The 21127-nt window shown below is 42.5% G+C and overlaps 1 protein-coding gene across 3 annotated transcripts in view; it reads right to left on the reverse strand.

Annotated features, from left to right (window-relative positions):
- LOC147689454 (trimethyllysine dioxygenase, mitochondrial-like) overlaps positions 1-21127 on the reverse strand; it is a 273486-nt gene that overhangs the window by 16986 nt on the left and 235373 nt on the right. The gene's annotated exons all lie outside the window — the stretch shown is intronic.

Raw genomic sequence — 21127 nt, forward strand, 5'->3', positions numbered from 1 at the left:
GAGTTACTCGAGGCACACTCCTGAAACTACAAACATAGGTATGAATAATTTCCGAGTTATTCAAGATACACTCCTGATTCTACAAGTATGGGTGATCAATGTCAGAGTCAATCGAAGCACACTCCTGGGTCTGTGAACATAGTTACAAATGACGTCAGTCACTCAAGATAGACTCCTAAGTGTACAAGCATTGTCAAATACTGTCATAATCAATCAAGGCACACTCCTGGATCTACAAACATAGGGGCTGATTGTGATGGTGGTCAGATGAGTAAACGTTGCGGGAATGGGACCTGCTGAGATGGAGTCGGCGATCTGCCTGGCAAATTACGATCAGACCGCCGTGGAGGCAGTCGGAAACATGCCTCTTAGCATTGAGACTTGTGCTGCTGCCCGAAAAAGGGCAGCAGCACAAGCATCACTGCTAAGAGACATGTTTGCAAACATCCCTGCACCCTGTGGCAGGCACCATGCAGTGCCTGCCACATGGTGCAGGGTGGTTTAGGGGGGTCCCATAGGTGCCCCTCAGCCACCTCAGACACCATAGCAGAGGGCCAAGGGGGAAGGAAGGCCAACTAGGGCCCCCCCAAAGTAACTTTCTGTCTGCCTTTTCATGGCGGTTGGGCTACCATGAAAGGGCAGTATGGAACGGGACACTGTAATCCCTATGGCAGTGCCTGAGCAGGCACCGCCCCTATTGTAAGGATTACTGTCCCTTCGATGGGCTCCTTGAGGTCGTCCGATGTGCTGCCGATGGTCCCTATACCTGATGCCAGCCCCTGCTGCATCATAATGCGGTGAGGGCCCGATGTCGAAGGGACCGCCTCAATAGCCTGACGGTGGCTGTCCCACTGCCATCGTTATCAGGCCCATAGTTACGAATAATGTCAGAGTGAATCAAGATACACTCCCGATTTATACAAGCATGGGCAAATAAAGTTCAAAGTCAAATGAGTCACACTCCTGAGTCTACGAACATAGGGGCCATTTCTGATGACAGTGGGGCCGACACTGACGGAACGTCGGTGTCGTTCCCTCTAAAATCTTTAAGAGGGGTCAGACCGCCGCATTACGATGTGGTTGATCGAGAAGCATTGCACCAGGGAATGACTAACAGCTTATAAGGGGCTCTAGGAGCTTGTTGGGCAGCAGGTTGGATTGGATTCCCAACAATGGGGCCCTTGCCTTCTCAGGCATCGCCATGGGGATTACGATCCACCTTTCCGCAAGACATTTCACATTGGTTCTTTTGACATGAAAAGTTTGGTGGAAAGTCTTTTTTGGGGAGCCAAGCAGGGACCCTGTCCCCCGTGGCTCTCTGCTATGGGCCACGGGGGGCACCTGTGGTGCCGACCTAAAAATCCCTGCATAGTGTGACAGGCACCGCATGGTGCCTTCCACTAGGTGCAGGGATGTTTTGTAAATATGCCTCTTGCATTGGGGCTTGTGCTGCAGCCCTTTTACGCCCCAAAGTTACAAATAATGTCGAGGCACACTCCTGGTTCTGTGAGCATAGCTAAAAATAATGTCACGGCCAATCAAGATACACTCGTGGTTCTACAAACATTGGCAAATAATGTCAGAGTCTATCGAGGCACAGTCCTGAGTCTACGGACATAGTTACAAATAATGTAGGAGTTAATCAAGATATACTCCCAATTCTATTGCTATGGGCAAATAACGTCACGGTCAATCGAGGCACCCTCCTTGGTCCTCGAACACACAAGGCTTTTACAAATGTAACTTGTATGTCTACATTTCCTCAAACAGGTGCTTGATCCGAATGTATGAGTGTAAGTGGAGAAGTGTGGCTCACGGTGTAGAGCAGGCAGACCCAGAAGCTGAGGTCAGACCCGGGACCAGGGTTCAATTCCCGACGCGGCAGGGTCTTGAGCTCAAATGTCCACGGACTCGATAATTCTCGCTTCGGTGCCTACTCGAATCATGGGTTCTCCCTCTGCAACTCTGGGCATTAAGCTTGCTTAATCTCCACAACGGCCCCCCTGCGGCGGGATGCCTGGCTTTCACCTTGGGGATGCCCTGTAGGGGCTATCTCACAGGGAAAAGCCAGGACGGGTTCCCAAGGCAAGCGCCGGGAAACCTCCGGGTAGCTGTGCGCTCAATAAATGCAATAATAATAATAATAATAAGCTAGTACTGTCAAAAAGGAGCAATACTAAGACCCATACATGGGCATCTACTAATACTTGCAACATCCTCCAATAGAAAATAACGGAGGCAGGACTTAAAATAGAACCACAAAGGAAACACCGTCAACTTAAAAATTTCAACTTTTAAAAACCTTGCATACATTAAATTGAGTATTAGAAAAATGTTCTAACAGTAGAACATATTTATTAAAATAATTCAATATTTGTTTGCTTCTAAAATAAAATTACATTGGTTGCAAGTATTTCTGTTTATTACTTTTAATAAATATTAAAATCCTTTATTTTTACTAAACAGTCAGAAGGAAAGGGACATTGGGGCCCCGATAGTGGGCCCCCTTCTTTCCTGGCCCTAAGCTGTGGGCACTGGGGGGCACCCATGGTGCCCCTCTACATATCCCTGCACCATGTGGCAGACACCACCATCTTGATCGGGCTCTAAGTAATAATAAATTATAAATATATAATTAACGTCCGATTATGTTCTTCAACAAATTCAACAAATAACACCTAATCTATAATATAGAAAAATAATGTATTAACATATTTTACAATATAATGTATTATTTCTATCATTTTTATACAGTAACTAAATGTATTATTTAGTATAATTAATTTCCTACACACCCTTTACACAGAAAAAAACAGAAAAAAAATCACAATTAATTTTACCCCTGCAAAAGACCCCATACCCCTACAAAGAACACAACCCACATGTAATATTAGTGTAATAATATTAATTATCAATTAAATAATTAATATTAATAAAAATATTCATTTATTAATTATATTTAAATTATTTCCCAACCAGTAGCCCTATAAACTCCACAACCCACAGCTAAAACGTAACTTAAAAACTACTAGTTGCAAAATTAACATGATAAATTATCAATTCAATAACTAATAAGTATTAATTAATTATATTACATCACTCATTACATGGTCAGTGACAACACTAATGACATCACTGATGACATCTCGAATAGCAGCACTTTGCAATTACATCTTCTCATCTGTCTGTCCCCCACTAATCAAGTGTTGCCTACACTATGGAGCACACCTGTAACTTCACTTACTCCATCACTTACCCCCAAACCTCTCAGAAAAAGCAGCTAAAGGCTTCAAACACAACTTATTAAACTCTCACCCTGAAACCCCAATCTCTGACCCATACTTCTCAAGGAAGAAAGGGCTCCTCAAGAATGACATCATCTTCTATTGGAGAAAAGCCTTTCTTGCTCTCTTTACAGTCTCTCTCATGAAGAAAACAGCGCACAGATTCACACTATCTATCCTCCCTATTCTTAAATGCAGCAGCCACCGTCAATATCTATCATAATGGAATCATCCTCAACCGACCGCAACCTTATTATGATAGATCACATATTTCCGCTCATCAAGGAGAGAGTCACTCTAACACACCCCTCCTCTCCATCCAATCGTTCCGAAATTTTCAACTCCCATCCTGATCCCGTAGTAATTCAGGATTCCCAGCTGTCCCCTTCTGCTCCGACACAAACTCTAGACCTCAACGACACCCCACTTAACATCTCATTCCACCTTATAATCGCCTCACTCCTTAACACTACCAATACACTCACTATCCCTCCCCACCCTGCACTACCTCACCCACCCTCCCGCTCACCATTACTCCCAGCACCTCCCATCAACCCTTCAGCCCCACCTACACCCCCACTGATCCTGCATAGCCGTCTCTCTGTCCCCTCACCCTGCACTTCTCACCCCCCTCACCATTACTCTCAGCACCTCCCATCAGCCTGTCAGCCCCACCTATACCCCCACTGTTCCTGGCATAGCCGTCTCTCAGTCCCCTCCCCCTCCGACTTCCTCACCCCCCCCCCATTGACATACACTCAGAAAGAGCACTTTGCAATGTCTCCACTACGACTCCCACTCAAATGACACTAAAGATGCTACTACTCCGCCTACTTCCTCAGTCCATCCTTCCAATAAGGATACTCTCATGCCTGACCCCAGACTTGACCAGATATTATCAGCCCTTCAGCAAGTCAAAACTAACATCCGAACCCTACACGCCCTTATCATACAACAACACAAATTCACTCACACTAAACAGGAATACAGATCTTTCCCACACTCCAAGAACTCTAGTCGTACACAACACCTACTTGCAAGCTCCCAGGCGCAGGGGTCTCCACGTTGGAACACAGTTCCGCACTCTAATGCCTTATCCCGCCCTATCAGGATGTTAAACTCTCTATCTGGTATAAAATTAGGGGCCTTCCTTCGGTCATACGAGCTGCCTCACCATCCATATAACGCTGGGCCTCCAGTTATCTCACATACAGACTCCCAAATACAATCTATCCCTATCAACACATACAGAGCCACAAGACACAACACCAGAGGCATAGTTGAAAATAACCTCACTAGAATCCCCCTCACAATCGAACTCCCCACAGTATCCAACAAGACGCAACTAAATTGAATTCTCCTAAACTGCAGATCCACATCTAGACATGCAGCCGATATAGCTGTCCTACTACTCACTAACGAACCAGACATTCTGATCCTGACATAAACTTGGTTAAATGAAGCATCTACTCCCATCATGGACATCTTGCTACCCCCAAACTATGACATCACCAGACTAGACAGAACGGACAGGCCAGGAGGTGGAAGAGCCTGCATATATCACATCAGCCTAACAGTGACCAACTCCAATGCCCCCGCTCTATCCTCATGTGAATACCTCTGCTTAAACATCGCCAGTTATAACAAACAAATATGTTCTTTCGACCACCCTCCTGGTGATAACCTCACATTCATACAACACTTCATGGATATTCTAGCGTCAAATGACAGCCAACAAAATAAGCAAATATTCCTGGGGGACTTCAACCTTCATTGGGATGACCAGGAAGACCCTGAGGTAAACAGCCTCAAAGCTTTCCTCACCAACCTCAATCTTGACCAAATATGGAACAGCCCTACACACGCCAAAGGCTCAATTCTCGACCTAGTAATCTCTAAAGTGGACTCCACACAGCTCGACTCGATCCTCCCCTGCGACTAGTCTGACCATCACATTATTATATTACATTCCAAGTCTTGGAAACGGTTAAACGACTATCCACACAACCCTTGAGAACTAAGATCTGGAAATGAAACCTGAAAAACTATGGCTCTGACCTTATAGCATCAGCTAATTCAGACCTTTTATGTCCCCCGGAAGACTTAGCTGATGTCCGGGGGCTGACCAATCACTACTTTCACTCCATGAACAACCTACTAGACAAAATAGCCCCGCTTCAACAGAAAAGAACTTCCACAAAAGACTCAAAACCTTGATATGATGGGAGGCTAAATGCATACAGACGCTCTCTCAGAGTAATTGAACAACGTTGGAGAGCCGCTCCCTCAGCTGACCACCTCAAGCTTCTCAGAATTGTCAGAAACTCCTATTTTAGGAAGATCAGAAAATATAAAACCGACTTGTTCAGGACTAAACTGGACCAAGCCAAGAACCGCCCCAAAAAGCTATTCGATCTTATCAAAACTCAAACCAAGAGCGTACACAGTCTCCTTAACGCTATCCCACTTACTCTGCCCAATTGTGATGAATTTGCTACCTTCTTCTCTTCTAAAACAGAATCCATAAAATCAGATCTACTCAAGGACCTCTTATCCCTCTCAGACATGAAAAAGAATTCATCACTGCCCCTGGCTGGTGCGCAAGCTAACGACCTCCCAAAATTCAAACTAAAAAACAATGCAACTTGGTCCCACTTCAACACTTACAGTGAAGACTCCATATTAAAGACTCTAACCACTTTGAAACCCTCCAATCATTTCACAGACCCGCTCCCGGCTAATTACTTAAAAGACTTAATTCCTCCGTTACTTCCTCTCTGGACCAAAATCATAAATACATCCCTCCTTCAAGGATCCATTCCAGACATCCTGAAAACAGGTCAGGTGTCGCCTATCCGAAAGAAAACAACAGCTGACCCCTTGGACCTAAATAACTATCATCCGATTTTCAACATACCTATGCTAGCCAAACTCTTGGAACATGCAGCTGAACAGCCACATCGATCAATTCAACCTCCTGAACCAATTTCAATCAGGCTTCCGAGAAGCTCACAGTACCAATTCAGCCATGACACATGTAATCGATGATGCTCTAAAAATCCTGGACCAAAACGAAGCTTTTTTTTGGGGGGAAAATATTTTTATTGAGAGTTCATAAAAACAAGATCAACATTACAGAATAAATTTGTAAAAGATTTAGTACAGTACATGGCATATAAATATAAGTAAGTAGTCGGCGTTCAAGTATCCACAGCATAGTTATAAAGTGCAAAATAGAATTATAAAGTGCAAAATGCTTAAAAGTGCATAAAAGCAGACTAATGGTTATGAAGATATACTTTACGATTCAAACACACATTTCAAAACTTTTCATATTTCTTGAGCGCCCCTGATCTACGCGCCTATTTTCTTTCCCTGCCCTGGATTCGTAATAGTTTAGCCTTCCAAGCCTGAAAGGTTGGTACTTGGTTTGTTTTCCTGGACTGCAGAACAAGCGATTTAGCTATTAGAGAGGCTATAAAAAGAAATTCGGCGTGTTGGGTGTTACTCGCTGAACAGCCTAGAACAGCGACTAAATCATCGAATATTATAGAAATTTTAAGCTCAAGGGAGAGGTATTTTTCGATTTCCTTCCAGAGTGGCTGAATTTTAGTACATTCCCAGACAATGTGTTTCCAATTCCCTTTTTCCTCACAGCGGAAACATTTGTCGGCAACTAGGGGGAAGATATTATGAAGATAGGAGGGAGTTCTGTAAATCAGCCATTTATTATAAAATTGAATGCGTTTAAAGTTAGCGCCGCGGAAGATTGTTTTGTTGAATTTATTTATTTTATCCCATACTTGTTGATTGATTTCAATATCCTCCCTCTTTTTCCACCTCTCAATACTCTTACTAGAAGATTCCTGCTCCTTTTCCTCTTTGAGTATTTTAATCCAAATACTCATCTTTTTTTGAGTTTTATTATTCAACGCTGTAGAGATAGTTTCCTTAAAATAAAGATTTCCTATATCCAGCTCCCTGAGAATTGGATTGAGCATAAGAAAAGACCAATTCAGGATGGAGTGAGAATGGTGCGCCTGTCTGGCTATTTGATCCCATGATTTCCACCTGTTGCCGATCAGGAAGTCTTCAATTTTTTCAAAGCCATTGTCTTTCCAGAGGTTAATTATGTTACTGTCCATACATCCCTCTTCCTCTAGGTTAAAGTTGTTCAAGTCCGTTGTGTTACCTATTCTAGGAATGGAGTGGAATTTCAAAAAATAGATTTTCTGTCTGAAAATCCACTGAAGGGACTTGTAGCGAATTTTATTTGGAACTTTAGTGACTCTAATCGGATCAGTTATTTTTACCTCTGGCAGCATCTTCTTCATAAAAAAATTGTCTGCCTCGTTAGTGTCTAGAAAGAAAAACCTAAAACTGTGGTGAGCAAACAAAGCAAAATAATATTCTCTAATATTTGGGAGGGATATCCCTCCTTGTGCAGATGAAAGAAATAAAGTGCTAAGTGCAAGCCTAGGAGTCTTTTTGGCCCAGAGAAATGAGGAGATCAGGGCATCCACTTTTTTAAAGAAGGAGACCTGAATAACACAAGGTGCTGCATTAAATAGAAAATTAAAAAGAGGTAAAATCGACATTCGTATCAGTGCTGCTCGGCCCATTAAAGACAGGGGTAATAAATTACAACGTTCTAAAAGGGACTCAACCTTTTTTAGCAGCGGTGAATAATTAAGTGAAAACAAGTCGTCTAAGTTGTCTGATATAAATATTCCCAGATATCTCTTTGGCGTCGGGTTGTAAATTTGCCTAAATTTGCCTAAATTCTGGTATTAAAGTGTCTACAGTGCAGTTTAATAAAATAATTTCCGTCTTGTTAACATTCATTTTGTAACCCCCTAGTTTTTGAAAGTCAGAGAATATTTTTAAAACGAAGCTTGTTTACTTATCCTACTTGACCTGTCATCACCATCTGACACCGTCAAACATGGCAACCTGCTTGAACTCCTCAAACACAGAATGGGAATGTCTGGAACTGTATTTAGCTGGTTCCCCTCTTACCGACAAAATAGATTTCAAAGACTCAAGGCCAACCAATCCCTGTCCAACCCCATGCCAGTCACATTAGGAGCTCCACAAGGCTCCTCCCTCTCACCCACCCTTTTCAACCTTTTTATGGAACCTCTTACCAATCTTCTCAGCCTCGCCACGATTCACTTCTATATGTATGCAGACGACACCCAAATCTACATCAAGATCCACTCACTTGATGACATCAAATCGCTCAACACCACACTACAAAAAACCCAAACATGGCTGGCCGAAAACCATTTGAAACTAAACTCCCTCAAAACGGAATTCCTCTTAATCGTTCCCCCTAACAAAACTCCCACTATCCTGGATTGGCTGAAGCACTTAACAGCTCTCGAAGGACAACCTCTCATTGTCGACTCTGCGAAATCAGTAGGTGTAACGCTGGACAGCAAACCTTAAGAGCAGAAGCATATCAGCGCCTCCACAAAAGGAGCCAACTTCCACTTGAAGAGCCTGCGAAAACTGAAACCCTGTCTGCCAGCCTACGATTTCAAACAAGCAGTTCAAGCCCTAGTAATCCCTAGAGTGGAATATGGGGCAATAACCTTATGCGGCCTCCCAAGGTCATCCACAGCCCCACTAAGAGCCACTATCAACTCAGCTGTGAGACTCCTCATGGGTTCAAAGAGACACTCTCACAAATATCCTGACCTGAGAGCCCCCAACTGGCTACTGTTTGAAGCAAGAAATTCATCTGAAAATCGCTTGTATGACGCACAAGGTCTTACACCACAACTTCCCGCACAACCAGCTCAGAAATTGGTGCTCTCTGCGTGCATCAGAGCCTCCAGGAATGGTAAGACTCTTCTTCTAAAACCACAACGATTTGCCAAGAAACAAATCTATAACTGATCCTTCTCGAGTATGGCTCCTAGTATCTGGAACGCTTTGCCCATTGAAACAAGAATGAACCCGTCCACTGCCTCCTTCAAAAACGATGTGAAAGTGATCCTCATGGCTACGTGAACTCTCTGTCCTTTTACTGTATATTATTACTAGTTCTGTTTTTGTGCTCCATAGTTGTCCTTTTGTTTTTGCGCTAGCTTATTTGTACGTGTATAAGCTGTTATAGCTGTGAGGTAGTGTGGCTCACTGGTTAGAGGCGGCAGACCCGAGAGCAGAGGACGGCCCGGGACCAGGGTTCGATTCCCGGCGCGGCAGGTTTCTGGACCAGGGTCAGCGGACTCGATAATTCTCTCGCCTCGGTGCCCACTCTGATCAGCGATCACACTCGGCAACTCTGGGCATTAGCTTGCCTCATCTTCACTAACGGCCCCACCAGACTGCCGGGGGTGCCTGGTCTCACCCCGAAGATGCCCATTAAGGGACCATCTCTCAGGGAAGCCAGGAAGGGTTTCGCAGCGGTCGAAGCGCCTTGGGACCCTCCGGGTAAGTAGTGCGCTATATAAATGCCTATACATTTACATTTACATTTTCACCTATATCTTTGTGTGCTGTATCTTGTTTTCTAAATATGACTTGTAAAGCGCTCTGATACTCGCAAGGGTCTTGTTCGGGCTATATAAAACCTTCAAAATAAATAAATAAATAAATGATACTGCTAGTGGGTGCCAGCGTGTTATCCGGGAGGCCATGGAGTGGGACGTTACCCCCGTCTGATGCAAAAGTACGAGAGGGCTCGACTAGCAGTTCTCAAGTCATTTTCTGGAAGAAACGGTTTGGCTTTCTTTAGAAGAGAGAGCTGGTACCACATCATCCTTGTTTTTTCAGCAGTGAGTTTCTTGAGGTTGAGGTTGGTCTTGAGGGTGAATTCAAGTGACTTGCCATGCAGTGAAAGTTGAGGTTCGAAGGCATTGAGCCAGGTTTTTACCGGATCTTTCTTTAGTGTTTTTTGGTAAATAACGGGAATTCTGTCTTGTCTGGGATGAGGTTCAAGTAATAACCGAACATCTAGATATGGCTGGTGTACAAGCACTGATTGAGGCAGTGGATTTATGAAACAGGGAATTATTTCAAGTGAAGTTGTGTGTCATCTGCATATTGCTGAATGTTGATGCTGTTAACCGTGAGTAGAGATACAAGCTGTTCAATGATGATGCCATGAAACAGTATGGAGCAAAGGAGGACTAAACAGCTGATAGAGATATTGTGCCGCCTGGACTTGCCCAAATTACTAAAATGTATACTTAAATGTGCAGAGAATCCACAGTCAGGACCAAGATCTCAGCACAGAAAAAGATAGGGGAGGCAGAGGTACAACGTACTCACGTTGGTTTGTGAATACCATTTTGTAGTATTTTTGTAGTGCTAGTGTAGTACTACAAAATGTACTGGAAAATGCAGTTTGTGAAGAGGCCCCACAGAGACCTATAATGTTGGGGTCAACTGAGATATGCTCCAGGGTCAACAAAACATGTTAATTGATAATGTCAGAGTCAGTCAAAGCTTACTATTAAGTGCATGTGTAGATTAACCAATATAGTCAGACTTAACCAAGGCTCACTCCTGAGTCTACATAAATAACAAACACTTTGAAACAATTATGAAGATGCATGCTAGGGTCCACGTACAGTATAAACAATAATGTTAAAGTAAAAGAAAGACCAATTCAGAGTGAAAAACCTTGGGAAGTAGGTATGTCAGTCAATAAAAGCATACTTTGGAGTCCATGTGCTTATTGACCAAGAATGTCAGACTCAGCCAAGGTACACTCTGGAGTGCACGTACATAGGGACCAATGTCATAGTGAATCAAGGCTCACTCCAGAGTCTGCAAACATGAAGAGGGATAACGTAAGAGTTTTAAGACAAGCAGCTTGAATTCAGAGTTAGACTAGTGCAACAAATTGTACAGTAACACTGTGTGAGGGAGTCTTCGTGATATGGCTAATACACTTCCCACAGTACCACACAAATCCAAATATTATCTCAGTGTGTCACAGTGCACCTCTACAGTCCTCCACCCCTTTAGAGACAAGGCTGTGGGGCTTTTTCTTACGGCTTCCATCTGTCCTATGCTCTGGCTACTGGAGTGTCCCTAAGGAGCCAAAAAACACCTACAAGAAAGATCTTGCTGAGGTACTGCTAACCACTAGATGGTTCTGTGTGATGTATGCCAGGGTTGTCTATCTTCACTGTCCTGGCATACCATAAAGCCAGTATGGTCTCTTGGGCAGATCCTACTACCAAAATCAAACCCACAAAAGATGATAGGAGTAAAATGTGCAATAAGTCAGCCATTCGCTTGTGTGGCATTCCAACGCATTGTTTTATTGCCCACCGTGTACCAATAAATATGTGATCAAGGCAGCCTGGTACTTACACACTCGAGACGTTGGAACAACAAAATGGCACCAGTGCGTGCACACAACGGGAGCAGCAACGAGGATACACAGTGCTTTGTCGGGTGCACAACAAAGATAAACTAACTCCAATAGAGATAATAGCTCGAAAGGAAGGCAAGACCATCGCGTACCCATTGTGCGACCTTTTAGCATATTGGACTGAGGAGAGGAACCATTATGACTGGTCTTGGTCGAGAGTAGGATCGTTTGAGCCGCTGGACATACCCGTAGCAGAGGATTGCATCAGGCATGAAGGAGGAAACCTCTGTTGGGACTTCCTCTTCATGCAGCAATGTATCAAAGGTTGGGAGTGCTATGCTGAGGATGAACCCAGAGAGCCACCTGGAATAAGAATGTATAAGTTACTAAATAATGGAACACTGGGCATTGTATACATGCCATGGGCCCAGATGGGCAAAGAGGGAATGAGAACAAAGGTACAGTCATTGCTGGATGGGGCAGGGAAATGGATTACATGCTTTGAGAAAAATACCACAGGTATCAACCTAGCGATATGTAACTTTAAGAGCCCATTAAGCAGCCATACTGGAGAGCATATAATGGCGGTGTTCACCCAAGCTCGCATTCCAGCAATAAAGTTAACAGATACCTGGCATGACGGGCCGTGTTCAATACTTACAGGACCCGCATATGGACTGCTCTGAAAGAGATGCTCCCTGACTGCCCAGATATAGAAGTGCTACTGGCAGAGAACATGAAGTCAGAGAAAAGCATAAACAATTCCCTAAAGAGAATGAAGGAAAGATGGGGATGGGAAACCAGACAGGCGTGGGCCAACACTGGCCCACAAGTCACATGTTTCTATATTATTCTGAAGAAAGGGTTACCCACCGAAATACTGAATGAGCTGGATAGTTTTGTTGATTTAGATACCAAACCCTGACGGGAAATGCAAGCTCATATGCTCCACTACCATGAGAAAAAGCAAGAAAAGAAGAGAAAGAAGCAGGAGCAGACCCAACGAGACATAGCAACATTAGTGCAGCATAAGCTGAAAAAGACTGCCCTCAAGGTAGCAGCGATGGTTGCATCTGTCCTAAGCCTGAACCTAAACTCAGCTCTGTGGATGGAGTTCATGGAGTTTTTGGTACTCTGTGCTCCGTTTGCACCTCGGAGTACAGCAGAAACTCTGCCTATGCCGCAAAGTGGAGTTTACCACTTTTTTGCCTTAATCCCTTCCATACATGCGTTTGTGTACTGTCCACCCTCGAGGCATCCTCAACCCCTGCTCGCTGTTTCTCTGGCAGTACTCTACGCTGCCTTGCAGAGTGGGGTTTCTCAGCTGCTCCCTCCGCATTCATCCGATCAAAATTATTCCGAATGATGTCACAGCGCGGGGACACACACAACGCAACTTTGATGCAGCATAGCCCGGGAGGCTCTCCGCGGTGGACGTCTTATCACCGACTCTGCTCCCATTCGTTCTCAGTCTCTCTCTGCCTTGGAATGAGTCCAACATATTTGAGACAGCCAGAGTCTGGAGCCGGTCAGTGGATGGAAGCCTGGATCTGTCCTTCTACATTAGGTGAGTTCCTGCAGAGTGCAAAGATTTCATTTCCACATCCTGGAAAATCTCTGGATACCTTTGGCAGTGAGAGATCCGGCCCTCACCTTCCCCAGTGAGATTTTTTACCATTGGCCCATTTGTCCCCAGCACAGAGGCACAGGGTCTGTATTTTGATTATACCCAGTGAAAAAATGACTGCATATTCATTTCCTGCCTCATAGCGGCAGCTACTGTGATCTGGGGACATTGTCCTCTTAACTTTGTGGGGTGTCAGAATTCCACAGAGTCTTCCAGAGTTTTTATGTGACTCCGCGGAATTCAGCGTAGTACAGCTCCGCGAGCTTTGCCCACCCTTAATTCTGTACGTTGGCGCCAGTCTCAATGGAGGCTCCGCCGTAAAACTTTAAAACGTTCAAAACAGGCTATGGTGGTAGAGGCCGGGGAGGTTGGCCGCATCCAGACTTTAAAGAGTGCTACCACTGCTATGGACAGGGTCACCTGACAGAGAGATGCTGGCTAAAGGCAAACCACGAGCAGCAAAAGCAGCAGAGCTTAGCCAATAAGGGCCAGCTGCCACAAAAAACACACAGCAGGATATAGGGAATGTCCCTCCTCAGTACCAAGCACAGAGCGATCAGAACATAGCATGCAGTCAGTCGCAGGGAGTCTGCAGTGCACCACACAACCGTAGCAGGGATCAAGCAACTGGGCGAGCATGTGACAGCAGCAACCACTGAGGTTCCGTGAAGAATGAAGATTTTCCATTTCCTCAAATAGCGCCCACGTGGGGCTCATCAGAGAAGTGACTTTCTGTGGGAGTGATCTTGTCAGGAGACTGAAATCTGCTGAGGAGGACAGAACAGGATTCTACTAAGAAGGTTCTCTGTGCACGGGGATTCTGGAGATTCTTTTTCTGCAGCCCAGTATATTTCTGATCTTCCTGATTTTGATCCTCCACATGATATCACTCCTGACTGAGAACCTTTTTGGCGTGAGTATTATAAAAAGACCGTTAGGTCATGTAGAACTTGACAGTTAGAATTTGGATAACGTTTTGATTAGTAAAAGTAAGAGTTAAGTATAAGTGGGTCACTCCCAGTCCTTTGTTCTTTGGTTCTGTGGTTCTTTGCTTAGTTTGTTTGGTCCTTAGTTCTATTTGAAGATTGCAATTTTCAAAAACCGAGGGTCTTGTATATTTACGAGTGTATCGATAGAGATAGCCCCTTGAAGTTTAAAGCTAGATTAGTGAGCTATAAGATGCCTGATCTTAGCAAATTTGGAGATTTGTGTTGGCCAACTTTGTATACGTTTGGATTAGCCGGCTTCCCCTCAAGAGAATATCTAAATAGGTTAGATTTAAAAATATATTTCTTCCTTGGTGATTTTGTATCCCCAGGGAATTAAAATATGACATAATACAAAACAAGGATCCTTTGTTCTGTGCAATTTTTTGAATGGAGATATGCAGAACGATTTTTTTGTGTTCTGCCACCCAAAGCTAGTCAATTAAGTGTATTTTTGGCTTCCTGCACATACAGCGGTCTGTTGGGCTGTTTTTGCAGTCTTTTGGAACACTATTGAGAAGTGTTTCTTGTAAATATGACTTACAGCTAGTATTTACAAATGGTTTGGTCTAAGTACAGTCTGTGGGCTGTCCTGTGTTTTCGTCCTGAGTGTTGATTTGTGGGTTCAATGTGTGTTTCAATGTCTATGTGGCTTTTCTCATTAGTGTAACTGCGGTATGTGTATAGCGTTCGCGCAATTTATGAAACAAATGCCTGAACCGCTGTATTGTGTGTCTTGAATGTTTGAACACTTTTTGTTTCTGTCTGAAATGAGCTCAATGTGTGGTTGTGGGTTTCTTGATGTTTTCAGTAAGTAAAATGTTAGATTAATTAATATTAGGTGGAAATTAAATGAGAATGCAGCAATTTGCCATGCGACATGCTATAATCGCTATATGTTGCTATTTAATTTATAGACTAAGCAAAAACGCATATGTGCAAAATTTTAAATGCTTAAAATAGATAAAGTTAAAATTCACATTCACTAGGAATATGAAAGGCCTCAAAAATAAATTGTGTGTTTTGTAGAAAAACGAATTTATAGCATTTTTGTACTTACATGCATTGTACTACATGTAAAAAGGCAACACTTCAGCTAAAGTGAATCTTTGCTACATTTAAATGCATCTTATTGCACACGCATTTTAAAAATCGAAATGTCTGTTTTCAGTAAGACTGAAAGTGTGCTCAGATGTGCAGGGCTCTGACTGCCGTTAAGGAAGCAGATGTTGTTTTTCAAAGGTCATGAATAACATCGGAATGTTTATTTAGCCAGGGTTTAGCCTTTAGTTAATCACGGTTTGAATTTTGCATTTCAGAATAGTGTTTTACAGGGTTACAAAAATAAGGTTAATTATTTTGTATCACAGGGAGACATTTCAATTGTGGTTTTCCTCTCTTTAAGCATTTTATTTCAAAGTATATTCTTGGTTCTCCTGCTAAATAAGAGAATCCTTTCACAAAAAGTGGCACGAAAATCTGTAGTGTTTTAAGTTAGGCTTTTGTGCTTAGGCTCATACATGACTGCATCTGAAAATGATAGGCAAGAGATGCAGCTTACATTTATATGTGGAATTCTCACAAAAACAGATAATTGGTTTCATTGAAAGAAAAATTATTATTAATTATAAAAAATAATCGTTAAAAATTAAGCGTTTCTGAATTCGTTTTTTGATATTTATGAAGCTTAATACTCATACTATGACCTCCTAGCATTAAAATTGAATTTAAGTTGTGTGTTTCTGCATAATCAGGACATTTACATGTTGATTTTCACTTGGCGCAGGCGTAAAAATAATCATTTTTCTAAGGCATTATATGAGATATGTCTAACGTACAATGTTTGCAATCTGTTAAAAATATTCTGAGGATGATTAATAAGTAATGCAATTGTAGGATTTTTATTTTTAAGTGCCCCAAAGATCAAAGTCGAAATTGAGTTAAATAGCCTTTTAAACAGCATTCTTGCCATTTACAATAGCTTTAAAGTGTTTCAGGCTTTAGTAAATGCATACATTTGTGTATAATACAAACTTGTGGGTTGTTATTATTCGTGGTTGTTTTTCATAGCTCAGTGAGCCAATGTGCCCGGTGCAGAGGTTTGTGTTTAATATCAGGGTTGAAGGTTCTAACTTTAGCGGGGCCCATTTAGATGTTCATCCATGTAAGGCTGATAAAATGAGTACCATTGCATAGGGTGGTAGCAAACATTTATTCTAAAGCTGGTATGCTATGTTATTATGTTCTGCGAATTATTCACAGTAAAGGTTTTAATAATCTAAGAATAAATGAATTTTAGTCCCTAAAAGAAGTCATTTATATAACATGTGTTTTTCAATAGGGTTGATTATTGTAGGTTAGAAAGAGTTGGGAAGGCTTTTTGCCTTTGTCAGCTCGAGTTAGGGAATAGAAAGAGGGGGCTAAGGAGCGCGCGGAGTGCGCCAGGTAGATATTGACCTTAAGGTCAGTAAGATGGGGTTTAGCAGTAAGTGAAAAGAGATGGAGAAATGACTGCTTGGTAAAGCTTCTCTGACTAACAGAAATTCAAGTTTGCACATTAGAAGGATTGTGGAGGCTTTTACGTTGACATTTGCAGCTTATTACATTAGGGCTTGTCTCTAAGAAGTGCATTCCTGACCAGTCTTGAACAAAATAGCAGGGCCTCAAAGGGGGTTGGCGCACGGGACGCAGAGTGTCTGTGAAAGAGTTTTATTGTTTGGACAGTCAAATTCAGGTGGTTTAGCATTTTTTTTTTTTAAAAAGATGGTTGGTTAACAGTTGAGATTTTGTATGTTATGTGCTGTGTCAGCAGTATGTTGACAAGACATTTTTTTTATTATGACTTCTTTGAAAAGAAATGTTTGTGTATTTTTTCATGATTTTGCATTTTCTCCTTTTATGAATTGTTCCTGCTGGTCCTGTGTGTCAGAAGCGACACAGTGCTGTCTTTGACAGCTGATCCCCATTAACTGGAGATCTGCTGTCAAACGGGTGATGAACGTAAAGGAGGGTATTTTGGTGTAAGTCAGATTTTAAGCCTGACAAATTAAGCAGGCAGTGTATAAAATGTATGCAATGGTGTTGTGTGTCACCGCTTATTTACATATTTGATTGTACTTTGTCTATGCTTTTTGTGCTTGATATACAGCGCGTATATCTGATGGTGTGGCATGTGTGGTTTTTTTATGTTATTGCATGTTTTTGTTTTATGTTGTTGCGTTCCCCTGTTTTGTGAAGGGATCTTTCATGACGATGCAAGTCTCTACACAACAGCTGGGTAAATTCTTGCTGATACTAAATTTCACAGATATGATTTACACTTTATCAGTGTATGTCAGATTTGGCTATGAGTATTGAAGAAAAATATAGAAAAAGATATATAAACTCAAATTGTGTCATCTGTAGTCACGTTGCTGCCCTTCTCCCTCAAGGAATAGGCAGGCCTACATTTATGTATCCTTGATTGGACCTAAGGATGAAATTATAGATTTGTGACTCTTGCTAAAGGTGACCTAAACTTTTCATTTTTTTCCCTTGAAGAAGGAACTGGACCATTAGCTGAGATTACTGTATATGGTGTAGGGGCCAGCGGTAGAGTTCAAATTTCAGCACTACTGTGACTTTTGTGTACTACCCATACTCTTGGTATTATGTCACAAACTTGACTATCACTTGAGTAATTTTTTTTGTTCTTCCTATAGATTTTCCTTTGGCCGCTTCTCCCCTGATGTTGCATTGTGCCTAGTTATTGGGGATTTTAGCTGTGTCCTACTCTTATTTCCTTTTTCCGTATTTCTTTCACCAGTCAACTAATTTTTATGATTGATGTATTGTTCAGGTTTACACTTCTAGACTGCAAGGATGTAACAGGGACCACCATATTATGTATAATTCCCTTTTGTATGACCTGACCAGACTGTTTATTTTTTTAAAGTTTTCTTTAGGCCTATTTTTTATGTTTTCCAGTCTAACTGTCAGGGTGGTGATAGACTGGTTAACTGACTTAATGATATAGTAGAAAAGTTTTCCATAGCAATAGGAGACACCTTACATTTTTTGAATATGACAAATTCAATGCCTATTCTAATTTGGTTTTTAGTTCCTTTTTCTGCTGTTTTAATTTTTGATGGACCAGATGTATTTTAAATAATGGAAATACCAAGACTCTCTAGTTCTTGTCTTTTTTTCCACATCTTGATCATTAGCTACCCTTAGATGATGGAGGATATGCTCTCACACGGAAACCCAATTGAAAAGCCTAGAGACACTGTTTCGCCTATGTTTGTATCGCTTTTTGAGAATGACAGTGTATTCTAGACCAGATTGTCCCATGGCGTGTGGCCACTCCTTTGAAGATCACAGGCCACCTGTTTGCAGTCCCTTTGTTATACAATGAACTGTTTAAAGCATCGCACTTGCTTCATCAGAAGGCGTTCAACATCAGTAAAGAAGGAGGAGCTGGTTTTGCCCCAGAACCAGAATTTCAGTGCAAAAGAGCACCTGTCATGTGCTGGTAACCTCTGACAGTGTGCAGTCCCTTGAGCCCCTTGACCTGAGTTTTTGGCCACACACCCCCTTTTCCTTTGCTCCAATGGAAGTGCAGTGCACCGGCGGATCCAAGATTGACAAAAGGCACTACATTCTGGTACCCATGAAAGAGCAGCCTGAGCGTCCTCTGATACTAAATGATGAGTGTTGGAGCCTGAGAATGGTCCCGGGTCTGCACGAGATGATCTGTGCCCTTGATCAATGGGGAGCACACTACCTGTAGTGCCTGCCGCAAAGGAGAGATACTGGTGCACTGCCTTGAGACATTGAGACTTTTGGAATGAGCTATGAGTGTTTGCCAGGAGGGCACTCCAACGGATCATGAAAGGCCTGAATGGAGAGGCCCATGCGGAAGAAAACAACAAAAGAAGATTTGATGGATAATAGAAGTCTGCCAGAGAGGCTTTTTGAACGGACTCTGGGCATAGTTGGTTTCACAAGAGGTTTCCGTGTGATTGTATAGACTAGGGACTGATTGTTTTGCTGGCATTGTTTTAAAGTACTATTCTGTTTAGTAAAAGCAGAATAAAGTCCATTTACTGTGGAAGAGTACCCCCTTTTCACCTTAGAGCATTGATGAGGTTCACCACTCTTTCACCTGAATATACAAAAATTACTGAAATGCATAGGAGCCCTAAAAATGTTACTAGATAATTTTAGGATTTGCTTTTTGCTTAGGGTTGTGAAAAATTATTATTTCATTTGTAATAGTGGTCACTACTTTCTCCTGTTGTCTATATGTTCTTAATAACGTGTTTTTTAGTGTTTTTTTAAACATGACGTTGTCATTTATGGGTGGGATTGTTTTTTCTACTCAATTGACTTCTGCACCCACTTCCCAACCTATTTCTTCTCCTACTACTGCTTCTTTGCATTCTTTTCACCCTTTTCCTGAACATGAGCAGGTTAGAAGATCAGAATTCTTAAACAATTCTTTTGTACAGCTTCTGCATCAACACCAGTTAGTAGTGAACATCACTAATTGTTGGGTGTGTGATCTTATGCCACCTACTACAGATAGAGGTATCCCCTATTTTGTCCTGCCATATGTGGCCTTTGTGCTACTACATGTGTAAGGAGACGTGTCCCGAGAGAGTTGCTAAGTAATAGGATTATGCTCCAGCAACATCTTGATGATCTGATGAATATAGACCTGGATTCAGACTGACATGAGTTTAGGTTATTGCCTATGTAAGGGCAAAAGGAGGGTCTGAGGTTCCGTGAATCCTGAACCTGTTCAATAAAGGTCATCGTACCATGGCCATTTTGGAATCAGTGAACCCCAAATGACGAGTGCGGTATGCATGAGTGTTTTCGTCATGTTACACCGATGGATACACTGTGTATTTGACGATTTCGTCCTGAACCCTTGGGTTCCATTTTGTGTGCGGCAGCCATTTTGTGGATTGCCCTCACATAGGCTGATGACTACAGGATGACTGTGGCCAAACAAGTCTCAAGGGACACGTACACCTTAGCTTGAGTTTGTGTTGACTTCTGCTTGACCTAAGTGAAGTGACTCCCTTGCCCGAGGCTAAACTTGCTCAACCAGTTTCTTGTTAGGCAGCTGGTCAGATAGAGATCAAAGAGCAGGACTTTGTTGATTTTATGGCACACGCACACACCCTTCTATCTTGCTTCTCATCTGTTTCTGTTCCTTCCTTTATGGCTTAATTATTGATTTGGGTTGAGGTCTTTACGATCTGGGTTTGTCCAGATTGTGTGGGAAGGTATGTTGGGTTTTTTGCATGCTTGCATAAGCTAGGACTGCCCCTTACTTTTGTGCTAAGTCATGTAACCCTAAAACATAAAAAAGGTCTCTGTCCTCTGTATTCCTCAGACTGCCTCATTCAATTGCTAAGGCAGTTGGGTGACGTAGCCTCACTTAATTAAGTTTAATAAAGATGTCTTTTCATATTTCAGCTTCTGTGCCAAGTCCTTTATTGATATTAGTAAGACCCCTGAGAATGAAGATTTTCCATTTCCTCACCACAGACAAGGAACCCAGCACAAAAGAGACCAGGATCACAACCCCAGCCAGGAGGGGTGACAGTGTGTTAAAGTAGTGCTATACCCCAACAACATAACCCACAGTAAATCACCACTAACTATAAAGGGAACCAGTATCCATCTATCCTCTCTCCCTAAAAAAATGTATCAGATAAAAAAAGGACAAGAGGGAAGTGAAAATCTTTGTTTGCATCTAGAAATTCTAAGCTACTGAGGGCTGTGACGGTCAGGGGTCCGCACTAAGGTCAGCATCAGTGGTGATTTCAGGGGAGCACAGAGTAATCAGGTTGCCCAAAAGGGCCCACGGAAGCTAGTGCCCATTCTGCTGCTGATTCCA

Source organism: Lissotriton vulgaris, chromosome 10 (assembly GCF_964263255.1).
Source record: "Lissotriton vulgaris chromosome 10, aLisVul1.2, whole genome shotgun sequence".
Lineage (NCBI taxonomy): Eukaryota > Metazoa > Chordata > Amphibia > Caudata > Salamandridae > Lissotriton > Lissotriton vulgaris.